The sequence below is a fragment of the Hippocampus zosterae genome, chromosome 14 (genome assembly GCF_025434085.1).
Source record: "Hippocampus zosterae strain Florida chromosome 14, ASM2543408v3, whole genome shotgun sequence".
NCBI lineage: Eukaryota > Metazoa > Chordata > Actinopteri > Syngnathiformes > Syngnathidae > Hippocampus > Hippocampus zosterae.
This window is the reverse complement of record NC_067464.1, coordinates 17,891,923-17,899,953: the sequence shown is the minus strand read 5'-3', so window position 1 is coordinate 17,899,953 and position 8,031 is coordinate 17,891,923. Positions and strand designations below refer to the sequence as shown.

The 8,031-nt window shown below is 43.3% G+C and overlaps 1 long non-coding RNA gene across 1 annotated transcript; it reads left to right on the top strand.

The window, feature by feature from the left end:
* The first annotated feature begins 2,057 nt into the window (after positions 1-2,057).
* Positions 2,058-2,985, top strand: LOC127614554 (uncharacterized). The gene is made up of 3 exons (XR_007966598.1): positions 2,058-2,248; positions 2,388-2,501; positions 2,607-2,985. It is a non-coding gene; the product is annotated as an uncharacterized LOC127614554 (long non-coding RNA).
* Positions 2,986-8,031: the final 5,046 nt, after the last annotated feature.

Here is an 8,031-nt window from a genome sequence, read left to right as displayed (position 1 = left end):
TCCCAGCCAGGTGTCAGGAAGAGGATTTGTAGCACACTTGTAACACTCCACGTAAAATTACTTGGTTCTGGGGCGCAATTCTGTTTCATGCTTTAGGCTTTCAATATCATATTGGCTGGAGGCAGAGCGAAGGAGTTAGAGCTACGCAAGCTGCTGCAAGAGTGAAAGGTGATTGGTGTGAAAAATGTTACCTTGTGGAGGCATCGCCAAGCCGTCAAATTGAACTTTTCATTTAATGTGGCAGATCAAGCTGTCACTTGTAAATGCTGTTTTAAAAAAAAATTGTTTGTTTGGTTTATGCCCGGCCAAGCTTGTTTTGAGGCGGTTATTAGACGTTACACAATGAGGACTTACAAGGCCAAACATCAATTAGCGAGTTTAAACTAATTACAAGAACAGTAGGTCTATTTAAATAGTTATTTATTTACTGTATATAAATAATTATGATCTGTCTACTCATTATCAACAAAACTATTCCAAAACATTTATTTGCCAATATTGAACAATCTGTGCCATGCAAAATGAAGGCAAGCAGGACTCGTGGTCTGTCATTGCAGCTTTGGTTCGCCTCCTGTAATAATCTTTTGGCAGTTGTGACGACTATATGTAGGCACAGCCCATCCCAGTATGTGTGGTGTGTGTGGATGGGAGGTTCCCAGTGTATAAGAAAGTAAAAAGTCAAGTACATATACGCTATGTCCCCTTTCAAGTAGGCAATAGAATACTGAAGTTGATAAAATCAATGTATTTGTGATAAAATGTGTCAACTACTGTATAATGACAGCTATGCAAAAATGTGGCGTGCTGATCAAAATAACAAGTAGATAAAAAAAAAATCCACATCCCTGTTCAAATGTCAAGTTATTTGATGAAAGAAAATGAGATCAAGTGTGTGTGTGTGCGAAGTCAGGAAAAAACTGGAACATGTGAACTTCATAGGGGTTGGTCAGGCACATTAAATGGTGACAGATGTGTGCTGACTCCCATTTAACATGAGTTTTAATGTGATTGGCAAAGTCTGAACACATCTCCATTGTTTATTTTTATTTGCCCTCTCAAAGATTAAAAAAAATCCTTATTTTTCAGTTGAAGTGTACAGGTTGAAAGTCATATCAATGATGGAAATGTTTTTTTAAAAATGATTTGTCTTGGTCTTTTTAAATGCTCAAAACCCCAGCATTTAAACAGGGGTGTGTAGATTGTTATATCCACTGTGTGTCTGTAACACCGTTCTTCCCTTTTTTCATGTCAAACAAATTTGTACAATGAGATGTTCTTTTTCATTGGGTCATTTTGGTGAATAACCATTATTTAATAAAATGGATAATCATTTTTAGAGTCTGAGTTGGTGTTTAAATGTATAATCTTATTCGAGTCAATGAAATTACGAAAACTAAATTGAAAAGACTTCCATTCACGAAATAGAATATAAACGAGTGGGTTTTAAAAAATGACAAACTAAATTTTAGTACTAGTTAAGAAAACTAAATAATGTATAGTGTGTCACGTTGCATGGTGGACCCCAAAAAGCAGTAGGAGAGAGGAGCAGGTTGTACTTGGCAAATTGTATTAAAACAGAAAACTAAATCCAAAACAAAGTCCAAACTGACTGCATAGCGATGCGGCAAACAAAGCACAACGGACACAATGCAAAGCAGACAAACAAAGCAACTGATCATCATCGAATCTAAAGCTAACTAGATATCTGGTAAAGAAAAGCACAAGCGTGGCTTATAGTGATGGGTCCAGCGACACCGATGCATTGACACATGCGCCGGTCTCACAGGGCAAACCACGTGTCGATGCATGTGCTGCTTCATTACGTCACGTGATTGACACGTGAACTGCATTGACACAGTCCAGGCTTCTAATTGACACACCGGCAGCGTTGACACAGTCCAGGCTGCTAATTGACACATCGGCTGTGTTGACACAGTCCAGGCTGCTAATTGACACGTGAACTGCACCGGTGCAGTTTAGACTGCATCGGCTGCTTGGCAGAGTCCAGGCTGCGCCACTTTGTCCAGGGGGCGTCGACTCAGTGCAGAGGGCGTTGACGCAGCAAAAGCCCGCCACACAGTGTTTATAACGAACACCTGCCGAAACAAGCCAGACCTCACTCACGCTCGCTTGTCGAAGTTCGTGTCAGTGCAGACTTCGTGTTCGTGCCTTGCCTTCCTTGCCGATTATGGAGCAGAGACGCAAATCATCCGCCGTGTGGGACCATTTTGATGTCCTGGAGAATAAGGTATTATTTATTTATTTATTCAAATCGCCTTCTGTCGCCGAGAGCGAGTGCCTCTCAGATTATTGACGTGTTGTACCATTCTAATCCGAATACATTTCAAGGTAACTCTTAGTTACTTCTTATTCACATTTCATTACAGGTGAAATGTCGAATTTGCCAAGTCAATTCGCCAACAGAAGCACCTCCACCATGCTGAGGCATTATCGGGCCAAGCATGAGAATGAAGTTCGCGATACACCCAGTATTACGCCAGGTATACAAACGTTCACTCATCTTTTCACGGTTGCTATGTTGATGATTTAATTGACAATCACTAATTATTATTGGTTGACTCTCCACTCCATGTTTGACAATCAAGGTTCCAGGAAGCAGCTGTACTGGAAGGACCAACACACTTCTTTCCCAAACCTCTCCCACCTCGCAAAGGAGGTCCTTTGTACGCCAGCCTCATCCGTCCCTTGTGAGCGTGTGTTCTCCACAGCAGGAGAAATCGCTTGTAAAAGACGCAACAGGCTGAAGTTTAAAACATTGGAGCATCTTATTTTTCTCAATAAAAATTTGTGAAATAAAAGCCCACAAGCATCCTCATTCAAATGATCTTCACATTATTTGAACACATTGAATGTTGCAAAATGAATGCATGGATGTGAATGATATTGTATACACTTCATCATCAAATCGATGAATGACCTTATGAAAATGTTTTGGAACAGTTGTAGATGCAAAACCGTGCTGGCAGCTACATAATGGATAAAAGAAAAATATCCCAAACCATAGGGATCCTCCCAAAAACTAAGGATGTGCTGAATAAGAGATCCTTGTACACCTTATACTTTTATTACTTCCATATTTGACCTATTGTGTGGGAATATGGGGAAATGCCAGTAAAACACTGTTTTAAAACTACAATACAAAGCAATCGGAACAATCACTGGCTCCAAATGGACGGAACCCACAAATCCACTGTTTATCAAATTAAACAATGAAATCTCATGACCTGATTGACTTCAAAATCGGCCAATTAATGTACAAAGCACACAATAATAACCTTTGCCAAAAGATCCAGAAGCTTTTTAAAATTCGAGAAAGTTGTCATAATTTAGGGGGTACTAATCTATACAAAAAAATCCAAAACACGAACGAACATCACACAAAGGAGTGTATCTGTAATAGGTGTAAATCTGTGGAATGATTCTGAAACGGACCAGTAAAATGAAGAACTCTCTTGCTGAGATTAAAAATGAATTCGAGAGTAGTACAAGACAACTACACAAATCAGAATTAAGCTGATAAATTCGATACACTCATGAAATATAGCAATACATCAGAAATACATTGATGAGATTATTTAATATATTAATGAAATGTAGCATCCATTATGAATATGAGAAAATCGACATATACATGTGCTCTAAAGAGTATGTACTGTATATACAAACCTAATGTTGTAAAAATGTATTAGTACAGCATACATAAGGGTAAAAGCATTTGTTGATATTTAGACTTTCTTTCCTATTTAGAAAAATGATCAATTCATATATAAGAAGGGGTAGGACTCGGGGTAGGTTTTTTGCTTCTTTCTACTCCTTTGAACACATATTTGTGATGATGACTATTTTCTTTTCCTTTTTTTATATCTTACCTTCACCTTTTGCCAATTTATTACCGAATTGTATATTTTATATGTTGAATATACAAAACAATTTATCAGTCAGTTCAGTCTGTTAAGTGGGTTGGCTGCAGGGATCTTGAACGTCCAGCAGGTGGCAGTGGTCAGTGACACAGTATCAGCACAGTATCAACACAGTGTTTCAGTGTGTCGACACGCCTCATGAGGCCTCATGGACCCATCACTAGTGGCTTACCATTGGGCCATGACGACGACGAAGCGAGTGTATTCATCACTAACGTATCATAATGCGATGCTGCTTTTTATACGTCGGGCGAACGGTCACCTGTCAGTGGCAGCCCCGCCCCTCTTAAAGCCCAAGTTGAATCCAACACACACTCACATCTAGGGACAATTTCGAGTGTCCAATCAGCTTGCCACGCATGTTTTTGGAATGTGGGAGGAAACCGGAGCATCCGGAGAAAACCCACGCAGGCCCGGTTAGAACATGCAAACTCCACACAGGGAGGCCGGAGCTGGAATTGAACCTCTGCACTGTGAAGCCGACATGCTAACCACTGGACTGCGGGGGGTTGCTCAAACACCCCTAAAATTGAAGAGATTTTTTTTTCACTCATTTAATGCCAGAACGTAAAAATTACATGTGCAAAAACCATATCATTCAATGCCAAAACATACAATGACATTTTTGCAGTTTTTATTTTTATTTTTATAAAAAAAAATAAATAATAAAGGGCTTTTCGCAACTCCTGAGTAAGTATCAAGAATTTGGTAATGATTTCAGTTTGATAAATCACCATGTGATAGCAGGAGTGTTTTTAATCAGAACTTACTCCACACATCATGTGAGTGTGTTTGTGTACTGTATGCAGTGCAGCGATCGTACATGCATGGTGCATGAGCTTGCGGGCGAAAGGAGTGTGGTGGTGACGTGCATGAAGAGTTCATGCATCGGTTAAGTCTTTTTCTTGAAACAAACTCTTACTCATAATGCCCTTTTCGAATTGTTTCTGTTGTTATTTAGTAGGAAACAATGTTTTGATGTTTGAGCTATAACAAGTGCCATATATATATATATATATATATATATATATATTTAGAAAAATGATCAATTCATATATAAGAAGGGGTAGGACTATATATATATATATATATATATATATAGCGGCTGGATAGCTCAGTTGGTAAGGCATCGGTTTGGCATACGGGAGACGGTGGTTCGAATCCCGCTTGGGGCAAAAATGAGCACATAACACCATCCAGTGTGGGTCCTTGGGCAAGATCCTTCACGCTAATGCCTACCTCATACAATGATGAGAGACAATAAAACGAATGACATGCCGGCTCAGACGTCGCCCGGCCAAACAAGGTCTGCGTCAGGTGCTGGGGAACCAGAGCACCTTGATGAAAAATGGGCTACTGGAACAAAGCGGAGATGGGCGAGAGACGATAACATGGCTCTGTTGGAATGCTACTACTCAAGCAACCCTAGTCAGAGGGGTTACATGCAGAGAATGTGGGGTAAATGGTTACTTCGAAACCCACAGTCACGGTTGACCACGAATCAACTAGTAGCTCAGTGTTCAAACGGCAACTGCTGTCACAACTTGAGATTGATGAGGTACAACGCAGGTTACATGGCGATGGGCCCCAGGCTGCCAGATCAGAGGAGGAGGTCATACAAGAGTTTGGGAGGCAAGCCCCAATGAATGCAGATGATGAGATTGGGTGGCCAGCCCCAATGAATGAAATGCTGAGCGAGGCAGCAACTGACCTGAAAGCTAAGATCATGGCGAGAATGAAAGCTGGGCAACCTAGAAACCGATTACAACGGCTATGTGAAGTGCCATCTGAAAGTCTCATAGAAAGTGTGAATGCAGCACTGAGGGCGAAGCACTCGAAACTGCCAAACAAAGGCTCCAAGCCTTGTCCAGTCGCCTAAAGCGCTATACGAAAGAGAATGAGGCCAGACGAATAAACAGGCTGTTCGCAACACAACCTGCGAAAGTGTACACTCAGTGGCAGGGTCCTAACAACAGAGCTGACCCACCAAGACTGGAAACTGAAAGGTACTGGAAAGGCATATGGGAGAAGGAGGTTGCACATAGCAGTGCACAATGGCTGGTGACCCTGAGAGAGGAACACAGACACCTCCCTGAACAGAACCCAGTTACCATAACAGTGGCAGACATACAGGAAAGAGTCTCAGATATGAAGAACTGGACAGCACCAGGCCCGGACATGGTCCACACCGACTGGCTAAAGAAACTCACAGCACTCCATGAGCGCCTAGTAGTACAAATGAACCAACTGCTGAGGGATGGGACTCACCCAGAATGGCTAACCGAAGGGCGAACGATCCTGATCATGAAGGATCCCTCGAAGGGTGCAGTTCCATCCAACTATCGGCCAATAACCTGTCTCTCCACAACATGGAAGCTCATGTCAGGCATCATTGCGGCTAAGATAAGTGGACACATGGATCAATACATGAGCGAAGCACAGAAGGGCATTGGTAGAGATACTAGAGGAGCCAAACATCAACTCCTGGTTGACAGAACAGTCGCACAAGACTGCAGGTCCCGACGTACCAACCTGTGCACAGCTTGACTCGATGCCACATACATGGATCACCGAATGCTTGGAGTTGTATAAGGTGAACAGGACCCTAAGAGCCTTCGTTGCGAACTCGATGAGGATGTGGAAAACCACACTTGAAGCCAATGGCAAGCCACTTACCCAAGTGTCCATCAAATGTGGCATATACCAAGGTGATGCACTCTCCCCACTGCTGTTCTGCATAGGACTGAACCCCCTAAGCCAAGTAATCACCAAGACAGGCTATGGATACCGCCTCAGAAATGGAGCTACAATCAGTCACCTCCTCTACATGGATGACATAAAGCTGTATGCTAAGAGCGAAAGGGACATAGATTCCCTGATCCACACAACCAGGATCTACAGCAGCGACATCGGGATGTCATTCGGGCTTGAGAAATGTAGTCGGATGGTAACTCAGAGAGGAAAGGTAGTCCGCACTGAAGGGGTCTCACTCCCAGAAGGAACAATAGCAGACATTGAGGACAGCTACAAGTACCTTGGTATACCACAAGCCAATGGCAACCTCAAACTGGCAACAAGGAAAGCGGCTACGGCCAAATACCTCCAGCGAGTGAGGCAAGTCCTAAGAAGCCAGCTCAATGGCAAGAATAAGACCCGGGCAATAAACAGCTATGCCCTGCCAGTGATCAGATACCCTGCAGGAATAATAAGGTGGCCAAAGGAAGAGATTCAGACCACGGACGTTCAGACCCGAAAGCTCCTAACCATGCATGGAGGGTTCCATCCCAAATCCAGCACCCTGAGACTGTACGCAATCCGAAAAGAAGGAGGCCGGGGACTAGTGAGTGTGAGAGCCACTGTCCAGGATGAAACATCCAAGCTCCATGAATACATCAAGGAGAAGGCTCCAACGGATGACGTACTCAGAGAATGTCTCAGACAATGGGGAACAGAAGATGAGGCGCTGGAAGAGGGACCATCATGGGAGGACAAGCCCCTACACGGGATGTACCAACGGACCATAACTGAAGTGGCTGATCTCAAGAAGTCCTATCAGTGGCTAGAGAGGGCTGGCCTGAAGGACAGCACAGAGGCACTCATCCTGGCTGCTCAGGAGCAGGCCTTGAGCACCAGAGCCATCGAGGCCCAGATATACCACACCAGACAAGACCCAAGGTGTAGGTTGTGCAAAGAGGCACCTGAGACGATCCAACACATAACTGCAGGGTGTAAGATGCTGGCAGGGAAAGCCTACATGGAACGCCATAACCAGGTGACTGGCATAGTCTACCGAAACATCTGTGCGGAGTATGGACTGGAAACCCCAAGGTCAAAATGGGAAACACCTCCGAAGGTGGTGGAGAATGACAGAGCGAAGATCCTGTGGGACTTCCAGATCCAGACTGACAAGATGGTAATGGCGAACCAACCAGATATCGTGATCATAGATAAAGGGCAGAGGAAAGCCGTTGTAGTGGATGTAGCGGTCCCAAGTGATGGAAACATCAGGAAGAAGGAACATGAGAAACTCGAGAAATACCAAGGGCTCAGAGAGGAGCTGGAGAGAGCCTGGAAGGTAAAGGTGACAGTC